Source organism: Pinus tabuliformis, chromosome 3_2 (genome assembly GCF_031772625.1).
Source record: "Pinus tabuliformis cultivar Carrire ecotype Pingquan chromosome 3_2, CPIR1, whole genome shotgun sequence".
In the NCBI taxonomy this organism is placed as follows: domain Eukaryota; kingdom Viridiplantae; phylum Streptophyta; class Pinopsida; order Pinales; family Pinaceae; genus Pinus; species Pinus tabuliformis.
In genome coordinates, this window is record NC_142302.1 from 322,350,403 (window position 1) to 322,361,787 (window position 11,385).

The following is an 11,385-nucleotide window of genomic DNA, read 5'->3' on the forward strand; positions in this document are numbered from 1 at the left end:
TGTGCTACAGAGGAACAAAACTCATGATTTCCATTGAGAAATTGGGGGAAAAAACAACATTGTTACTGGGATGTTGAGTGGAGAGATTTGAGTGGGTGTACGCTACTGTGAAGAGACCAGGTGTACTTGTGTTGTAGAGAGAACACTGAGAGTGCCTATGTAGAGGAAAGAGGTGAGGAGTGTGCCTATGATGCTATGTGAGGCCAAGAGAGCCTATGGAATTGAAGACGGTTGAGATCATAAGTATGATGTTTTAGTGTGGATAGAGTGTTGTGTAGGTTGTATATGAGTGACTACTGCTAAGTAAAACAAATGGCCAAAGATAGAGGAGAACATAGAGCTAATATCAGGCATAGTGGTTGTCATGTACAGTGACATTAGTTCCTTATTGAGTGTGGGTTGGACCCTGCATATAGGAAGTTGGTGTTTCCATCTTAGTGGGTGTTTGAGGAAGGCTTGGGGGTTGGTGCCTCTTGCAAGTTGGTGCTTGGAACAAATCCGTGAAGTTGGTTCTTCACATGCTCCTTTTGGTAAGATGATCAGGTGTCTACAGAAGAATGGAGTTGGTGCTTCCTTATAGTGGGTGCTAGCAAACAATCAAAGAGAGTTGGTGCTTTCTGTGAGTGGTGGCTCACAAATATTGATGTAATAGAGTAGAAGCTCATATTTTTAAATCGATAACAAACAAGATTTCGTGGTTTTTCTCCCAGAAGGGTTTCCACATTAAAATATCTCTGTCATATGTATGTTTCTTATGATGTGTGTTCTTGTGTCGATTCATATCGCTGCTATTATGGTTTGTGAATGGTTTCTCTCATATAATGGATGTCAAGTTTGACGGAGTAAAGATAAATTGGAATAAAAGTTCAAATTAACATTAATACTAATTCACCGCCCCCTCTCAAAATTAACATTCTTTCCAACAAACTCCCACTATATGGAAAATAATGAAGAAATGTCACTCCAACCTCTTTGCACAATTCAATACCATTCATATTAGGGATAAATTACCATAGGAAATGCACCCCAACCAATTCAATGCCATTCAAGTTTTGGAAAACTCCCCATAGGAAATTCAACCCAATTTAGAGTTGATCCTAACTATGAATGAACATGTATTTGAAACACCTTATAGTTTAGCCTCCTCATATGGTGAACCTAATCATGGTATTCACTAATTCTTCATAATCAACCAGCCAAATTTCTACATCCTTATGGGAACCCTTTTTGGCACAAAGAATTAGAATGAAAAGATTATTTAGGAATTATTGGAGGCCAATTTCATCCATCCTAATACTATCCCTTATCGCTTCTCTATAGTCATGACATTAAAGAAAAAGAATTAATTGGTGCATGTACTTTGACTTCCATGCTCTTAGTAGGTTGACGATCAAAGATAAATTTCCCATTTAGGTTATTGATGATCTCTTAAACGAGCTTCATCGGTCCACGTTTGTCATCCCAGGCTACCACCAAATATAGATGGAGGTGGACATCCTTGAGATGACTTTCACACACATGAAGTAAATTACAAGTTTTCAATGATACTTTTTGGTCTTTGTAATGCCCCATCCACCTTATAGAGCCTCAATAACCAGAATTCTGGCACTTCCTCTGCAATTTACTGCTAGCATTCTTTAATCAAATATTGATTTATAACAACACATGGGAAGGGCATGTGGATCATGTTGATAAAGCCTTCCAACTACTTTGAGATAACAATTTTTTCCTCAAGTGTTCCAAATTTATTTTTGGAACTTCCAAAATGATATTTGGGTCACATAGTCAATTACAATAGAATGTGAGTGGAACCAAAGAAAATTGAGGTTATGTAGTTTGACCATCCAATAGGAATTTGAAACATTATGGGATATTTGATGGCTCACAAGCTACTATAGGAATTTTTTGAAGAATATGGGAAAAGAATAGTAACCACCTTACTAGAAATTAATGTTTTTGTATGGAATATTGTTGCAAAAAGGCCTTTTGAATTATAAAGGAAGTTATTTGTATGATACCCACCTTAGAAGTTCTTGATTTTAGTGAAACACTTTCCATGGAATGTGACACATCAAGCATAAGTCTTGGTACAATATTGATGCAAGAGAGATACCCATTGGCATTCATTAGTAAACAGTTATTTAATAGAAATCTGGGAAACGCCACCTATGAGAAAGAGTGATGTCCATATATTAGGAAATGGATACTTGGAACTCATATACCATTGGTAGGTGCTTCCATATCAATCGTATATAACCATGGATTGAGCTATTTTTCTAAAACATATATCGTTGTCCCTAGAGGACCACATGTGGGTCATTAAAATGCTATGATGTGATTGTGAGATCATATAAAAGAAAGTAAAAGAGATTGTGGAGGTTGATGGATTTTCTCATAAATATGAGGAGGATTAATCTATATTCTTACTAGTACTAGACTAGTTCACAAAATCTTGAAAAGCGAATGGTTCACAATTGAAATATTGGTTTAACTTAACCAAACCCTTAAGGAGGACCCAAATCCCTTGAAGGGATATAGTTGGAAATAGGCCATAATTTACAGTATAATGGATATCTCTTTATGATACATATGTATATTTTAAAACAAGTGTTAGATAATTTTCATTTATCCCCTATAGTGGGTTACTCTAGCTTTTAAAAAAACTATATATGCACTAAGTGCTCTTTCTTTTTCGAATAACTGAACAAGGAGATCCTTACTTTTGTATTTAAATATTATGCTTGTAATGGAAAACGGATAAAATAATGAGGACTCTTGGGAATTTCAATAAGTATCAAACCCAAGTACTATGTCGACTAACATTTCCTTGGATGGGCCTCTCAAAAACTAACAAAACTCATTCATCATGGTGGTGGCTAAATGTATTTATAATTAAGCTCATTTTTGTGATTTACAAAATCCATTTACACCCTCCATAATGGTACAAGTCTTCATGGATCATATTTTTAAGTTACATGACATACCCACTTCCATTTTGTTAGATTGTGATCCCGCTTTCACTAATAAATTCTAGTAGGAGTTGTTTAAATTACAAGGCACAAAATTGAACATGGGCACATATTATCATCCTCAAAATAATGGTTAAACAAAGGTGATCAATGAATTCCTGGAAACCTACCCATGGAGTTTTGTAGTAGATCAATAGAACCAATGGGTTCAACCCCTTGTTAAATTATGGTAAAATTCCAATTACCATAGTGATACAGAAATTTCATCTTATGATTTTTTTTTATGTGCGAGAATCTCCTTCATTTGCTTATTATCTACTAGGAACATGTAAGGTGTAGAAAGTATATTGCACACTTAATACTAAAAAAACCATTCTCAGTGTACTTAAGGATAATATAATTTTGAATTGATTATAAATAAATAGGTCAATGAACACCACTTTGAGCACTCTTTTGAATAAGGGGTTCAAATGCCCATCCATATCCATCCCTATGTAGTGCTCTTTCAAAGAAAAGGGTTGGTAGAATATAGAAGCAAAAAAATGCACTATATCAGATACTCCATCACATTGCACCGTGTAACTATCAATTAGTTCTCCTAATGTACTCCAAGATTCACCTAGTTTTTCATGCCCTTAAGGAAGGTCATAAGGCGAAATTACCAAGTTCAAACCAACTTTGCAAAAATCAATAAAGAGATTATCATTTGGTATAGCAAGTGATAGTATTGGCCAGAAGGAAATGCCATTTTATCCATCATGTCATTTGAGAGGACCAAATCTATTGGAAATATACACGATTATAAAACAACATCTAGAATTTAAACAATGATTTTATAATAGGTTCCACACCTCTAGCCACAAGGACAACGCTTCTCTTAAAAAGTGAGGGAATGTTAGGGCCCTACCTTGACCTCCCTACTTTGGCTTACCTATGAGTTAGTAATTAATGAATGATTCTTTTTTTTGTGAACAAGGTTCATTAAGTATTTATTTGGTAGTTACTCAACGAAAAAAGGTTCATATTTATCATTTGACACCCATTTTAAGCAGTTGTACTAATTTATGATGGGACTACAAATAGTTAATAGTTGCTAGAGAAACTATTAACATAGCCAATAGGCTATGGAATGTTTTGTGAAGTGTTGTTATTGCATTGAATCTTTTCTCATAGGAGGTTTCCCCCTTGAAGAGGCTCATGAACATTGCTCTCTAGTTTCTAAACTATTAATTCAAATGTTATATTATATAGGTTCTATGCCATTATCTCTCTTATTTACTTTTCTACAAATTATATTTCTTTAATAAATTCGTAATAATCATTATTTTTGTTAATGGAATAATTACAAAACATTCTTGAGAAAGGAAGTTGAAAATAATGACAGAATCAATGGAGATCCAAGAACATATGAGAGATATAATATAGGAATATACAAGGAGAATTTAGATATCTTGCTCAAACAATTGAGAGGAGAAAAATGAAGACAAAGAGAAACATATTATACACATCTATCTATTAGGGTCCTATTAGAAAGTAATCCATAATATGTGCATATAGAATTAGATTCATGGTTGTGAAACTATGGGTGATGACTCCCTAATCATAGGGGAAAACAAGTCAACCAGATGTGTTAAGGCCAAAAAAGCCCTATGTTCCAAATGGATGATCACATAAACATCAATGACATACATAGTGAGAAATATCATTAGTGTTAATTAGAACATAAAAAAGTGTAAGAAAGGTGCCTATGTTAACCAAATTTAACACATCAAATAAAGTTTGTTTTCCAAAAGGTGGGAGAATCCATTGTCCCAAAGGGAACTTTCTAATAAACTTGGGAAATATGTGGGTGCAAGGAGGCCCAACAATTCTTAAATATGTTAGAGCCTAAAAATGAGAATATTTTGGTTGAAATTGATCAACTAAGGCATGAGACCATGCTCAAAGGTTGTTGGAGTAACTTGAAAGTAATCAGATAAGACCCTAAACCCCAATTGCAAATTCTTATTCATCTATTCATATCATAGGAGGGACACTCATTGGTTAATAATTCAATATTTGTGGGTTCCTCATATTAGTGTGTAGAAGTCCTTCTAGTTTGCATAGAGTAAATATTGGTAACTAATAAGTAATATAAATATCTACGCTAAAAAAGTTCATCCATCATTGTATGACTAATACAAAGTGTCTACACAATTAACATAACTCATGACAATAACCATGAAACTATAGTGCCTCAAACCCTAGGTAAATTTCATAGAAAACAGGGATTCATCTAGTAGTGATCAACCGAGTGTACCATAGTGCAAATCATCTTGTGTGCTTCAAAGGGAAAAAAAACATTAACTAGAAATTTGCATACTCTCTACAGATCGTCTTTCCGCTAAAAGCAGTTTCTATACCCCCAATATGAAAGCAATTATAACATTTTTCTCATTTGTAATGCTTACATGGTCAAAGAAATATCTTTACATATAAAATATTTAATAATAATAATTCTCATGCCCCTCCAACTCTTTCATAGATACAAAAATGAATGATAAATCCATTATAACTCCAACTTTATTAAATCTCATTAAAGAATCAAATCCTTTTCTATATAACTTTTTTTCCATTTTAATCTTTCTTATAAAAAAAATACTTTAAAAAAATATATTAATTTTATTAAATTCAAAGTTAAAGTAAAACTACACCAATAATATCATACTATAATTAATATATAACACTAAATAATAATAATAAATTAATACAAAATAATAATAATAAATTGTTTTACCTTAATGAAGTTCACATGCTTATTAAATCATATATTATATAGTCATATAAAAAGATTGATCTTAAAATATAATATCATTTACAACTATCCAATGATAAATCGTAATAACATATAATCAGGTACGTGATGATAAATGTATAAATAGTTGAAGATTGTGTGAAGAATGGTGGTAGTGGTTAAGTTCACTAAGACCAGACTTTGGTTTATCGGACCTAAAGAAATGAATTATTTAGTTTGATTTAAGATTTTATTCTTATGCTCAAAAGCTTGGAGAGAAACTTCATGAGCTCACTATAATTTTGGTCTTGCCAATTTTTAGGAATAAACATTATCTTCTATCTTCTACAAAATCTCTATTCATTACGAAATTTGAAAACTAAACAATACTGTTGCAAATTTCAAATTTCCTTTAGCTTCATACTGGCCAATAGCCGCCCACGGTGGTCTACTTTAACTTCTTTTCGACGTCGCCATGATTCTTTTACCACGAAGAAACACTTTAAAAGTTTGTGTTGTTGGAGAATATCCCCATATAATATAATAGGCGGAGAGAATCTCCAGGTTGGCGTACAGAACTTCGAAAGCATCCTACACGTCGCTGGCAGCAATAGGTCCAATAGTTCAAAACTTGCATACATATAGCTTAATAAGATCTTAACGGTTCACCTTAGAAGAAAATAAATAAGCATTTAACATTCTATAGCTCAGAGCCTTGGATTAAATTAGGCACCCTGGACAGCGAAATTTGGTTCAGTCTATGCGGTAATTATTGGATAATTACTCGTTCCACAAACTTTTCAGGTTTTAGGACTGATCCGTTCAAATTGATCAAGGTTCGGTCCAAGAATTTCTTGTTTTAATATATCAACTGCAATCCGAAAAACTAAGGCTCTATGAAAATTTGGCATGTTTAATTTTACCTGCATTCTCAGTGAATTTACTTATGAATTTGAAACAAATAAAGTTTTAACCAAATTTAGCATGTTTGGAAACAAATATACTAAGGCTCTATGAAAATTTGGCATATTTGATTTTACCTGCATTCTCAGTGAATTTACTTATGAATTTGAAACAACTAAAGTTTTAAGCAAATTTAGCATGTTTGGAAACAAATAAAGTTTTAACCCGCTTTAGCGTGTTTGCCTCTACGTTTTTGATAGATAGAGAAGAGAGAAGGGGAAACGCGAAAATATTCTTCTTATTTCATATGTCGTTCAGATAAACTCAAAATATGTGAGTTAATGATAAAGAATATAATTTTCGGCAAATTTTCGTATTTAAAATGTCTTAGGATTCAGAGTTCCCTATCCTAGAATGATCGGGCATCTTGATTTCTCTGTTTGTGTTGCGAAGTTATTTTTTCTACTTCTGGAGTGATTTGTCCAATAAGTTTTGAATGTCCATTTTTAGATGTTCCTCTGGGAATTAGTACCTTTTGTTCTACCCCGGGAGAAATGCGGGAGAAATGTGTGGAAAATAGGACCGATTGACTGATAAAAGAAGCGTTAGGAGGATGGGCGATTTGCATGTCTTCGGCGATTGATTGGTTAAAATTTAGTAATAACTTTTTATTTAATATTTTTATATAAAATTTTATAGAAATTTCAATCAAGAGTTTTTTTTTTTTTTTTTAATCTAGGACAATTTGTCACTGGTGAGAGTTATCCTGAACAGACCCAGTATCAAATCTAAGTATCAAATCTAACTGACTGCCACTATAAACCTAGGCTACGTGCAACCGCCTGCAAGCCCCACAATAGCAGGAAACTTATGCCTCAACAAGAGCCTAGACGTCGGCTATAAAATCGCCTACTCTTCTAGCCAAGACACAACAGATCATATATATATTCCATCAAAATTAAAGTTGTTAAAAGAAAATTAATATATAATGAAATGATAAAGTTTCCCTAATTTAACACGCCCCCATTCCACATGATTAACCTAGTCCCAAAACCCCGATCCGAGGGTTCCCGTGTGAATAACGAGGGACTTTCCTTTCGGAGTTGTCTATAATGCGACTTTTTGAGATTCCGGTGACGGAATCCGGCGGAAGAAATTGAGATGAAATCATGATTTGTTGCAGTTAAAATGGTTTTTTAACTGCATATTCGGATTCAGCACCCTGAAAAACCCCTGGGACGGTTTCATTGTGCAGAAATTAGCTATCAAACTTGGATTCCGATAAATTACTGCCGGATTTTCACCGGAAAAAATCGCCGGAAAGGCTTTCAAAAAGTCGCGTTAAAGACTACTGCCTTTCCAAAACCAATAAGAAATTTTGCGTGTACCGGCTACGGACTTTTCAGTCTCTTCCAACGCGCTCGGCTTTAGTTGTGATATGTCCCCATCATACGTTGGCCATTATATGTCAGCCCATAAACCGACCAGCGTTCACTTTTACACGTCGGCTACGGACTTTTCAGTCTCTTCCAACGCGCTCGGCTTTAGTTGTGATATGTCCCCATCATAAGCTGGCCATTATATGTCAGCCCATAAACCGACCAGCGTTCACTTTTACACGTCGGACTACAATGCGATCCCTAGAATGCGCAACTGTAATGTACCTACTGCAGTTACAATACTGTGCTACCAGCAATCTTACAATACTGCAAAGATGGAAAAACTGACGTGGGCCTTTTGGATGGCAATGAGCATACTGTTGATGGTGTTGAATTTTTTCTTTCTGTATGTAGTAGTGCTTATTTTGTGTCCATGTCTTGCTTAAACAGATTTCTTTGATCATTTGCTTAACAAGATTTCGCAATGGGCGATTTGGATGTTCTAAGTTTTAGGCACGTTTTAAGCCATCTGTGAAATTGCGCTGAATCGCAAAATGACATAAATTTTATGATTGTGTGAGAACTTCATGAATGAACTATGGCAAGTCGAGCACCAACCACCTGCAAAAAAAAGCTGTAAAGTTGTGAACGTGCTACTAATCACTTGAATTTATTGCAAAATTTGAAGAGTTTTGGATGGGGACAAAAATTCCATGAAAACACCAGAATTTTGAAACCTCAATAGGCCTGATGTCATTTTGGTCTACCAATTGATGCAGACAAGATGCTGACAAATTGTGGAGCAACGTGAGAAGAGTTGAACACAATATTCGATGGCAGCTGAATACATTAATTTTGGTAAAGTATAACAGGAACTAATGTTACAGGAGCCACTTAAATTACTATAGTCCCGGCCTTGACGGCAGGGACGTCTAATGTGATGGTTGTGAATATTTGATTCCATAATATGAAAGTCCAAGTTTTACCTTGATTTATTGTTCTTAAAAAACAAGTAAACCCATTTTAAAATCGATCATAATATTCGGAAAATTCTATCATAATCTTCTATTTTATTAGAAAAAAAATTTTTTTTTTTCATAAATGTTTTTCTAATTTTCAGTATAATTGTAACCAAATTCTTGAAAAGGAGACAAAGTAATTGGAATAGGATAAAAGTACAACAAAGTATTGCAAAATTTCATAAAGTTTAGTATTAATTTTCAGCTGAATTTGACTTTGACATTGTGCTTTTAATTCATTACATGAATGGTTTAAATGCTTTTTTAGCCTTGAAACTTAATATTGTATTTTTGGTTTTTCAATTATAAGTAAGTGTTATGTTACAGGTTTGTTAGCTTTTATTAATTAATTTTTTTGAGGAAGACAGAAAATATGTGATAAATATTCAAAACTAATATGACTTAATAATTAATAGCTTTTGAATAATGTTTAAGAAATAAAAATGGATAAAAATGTTCCAAGTTGTAAGTGTTTTTACAAAATAGTAAGGATAATCATCACTATTGGTAAAATTAGTTAATAGGTAAAGAAAATAATTATTTGGGAATTATGTAAGGTTATTTTATCATTCTATATTTAGTTAAAAATAATTGTTAAGGAATAATTAAATAAAATATTATTTTAAATATTAATGTAAGGTAATTATTTTAGTAAAATTTTTAATAATCTTATTTGTTAATTGAATAATTAAATAAAATATTATAGGATTTTAAAATATTTTATTCCAATTTAATTCAATAATTATTTATTAATAATATTAATTTCTATATTAAGATTATTTATTAATAATATCAAATTTATATTATTTGTTAGAGGGAAGCTTAAATCCCTTAAAAAGGAGGACAACCATGATAAATTAAAAGCTAGAGTCAAAGGTTAACCAGAAAAATATTACTAGTTATTTTATAGTGTTATGCAAACATATTTTAGTCATGTTAATATATAATAATAATAATAATAATAATAATAATAGGGGACCAAGGCTGAAACTAGAAGAAAATAAACCAAAAAGAAATTAAAGAGGAGAAAAGAATGATGAGTTATGATGAGAGAGCTGGATTCCCACTGTTACTCAATTTCCAACCATCATCCCTAATAAAAAAATTTGGCATGCCTTTCGATCTCAATCGCCTCCCTAAGCTTCATGCGATGGAAGTGATCTACCTTACCATTAACTTTGGATTCTTCAATACAGACATGGTGCTTCGATTTCTCTGCATGTTCGACTATGGCTGATGGGTGGGATTAATCGTGTCTAATGTCTGTTGCATGCTCATTGATTCTATGTTTAATAGACCTACCTGTTTCTCCAATGTAGTGGATACCACAAGAGCAAGGAACAAGGTAGACCCCTTTCGAGTCCTTAGGGTCAATAGGGTCTTTAACAGTTCTAAGAGAATTTTTAATGGTATTGAGAGGTTTGAACGAAGAAGAGACATTCATCTTCTTAAGCATATGGGCAATCCTATTTGTGGTTCCCTTGGATATATGAGAGATGAACCTTAGAGATAGGATCATCACAAGCATGTTTAACTCTAGGTGCTTTACAGGCTTTGTGAAAGGCTTGAGGCTTTGAGATTTGCTATACCCATTATTTTTTAAAACTTCAATAAGATGAGATTCCTCCTATTCAAGGTGGCTATCATCAAAGATTTTTAGAGCATGGGTAGCAAGAGTGCTGAGAACCCCAAATTTTTGAGCCAGGAAATGATGAGAACTGTCATGGAGATACTATTCTGTGTGAGTCTTTTTCCGAAAGGCTTGGTGACAAATGGAACCATCATCCATCCCCGAAAGGAGAATGTCGAGAAAGGGAAGGCGACCATTCACCTCAACTTCCATTATGAACTTGATGTAGTTAGATTGAGAATTAAGGTGGTTAAGAAACCAATTGAGTTTCTCCCGACCATGAGGCCAGATGACATAGGTATCATCAACAAACCTCTTCCATTTTTTAGGACGAAATTGAGTAGTGGCTAAGGACTTGGTCTCAAAATCTTCCATAAATAAGTTAGTGATGATAGGGGAAAGAGGGGAGCCCATCACAACACCGCAAATTTGCTCATAGAACTCACCTTAGAAACTGAAGAAAGTCGAGGTGACGTAAAGGCCAACTAACTTGGCAGTGTCTTTGTCAGTGATGCGATTTATGATATCAATGGCTTCCTAGATGGGAATTTTGGTATATAAGGAAACTTGTGGTGTTGCGATGGGCTCCCCTCTTTCCCCTATCATCGTTAACTTGTTTATGGAATATTTTGAGACCAAGGCCTTAGCCACTACTCAATTTCATCCTAAAAAATGGAAGAGGTTTATTGATGATATATGTGTCATCTGGCAT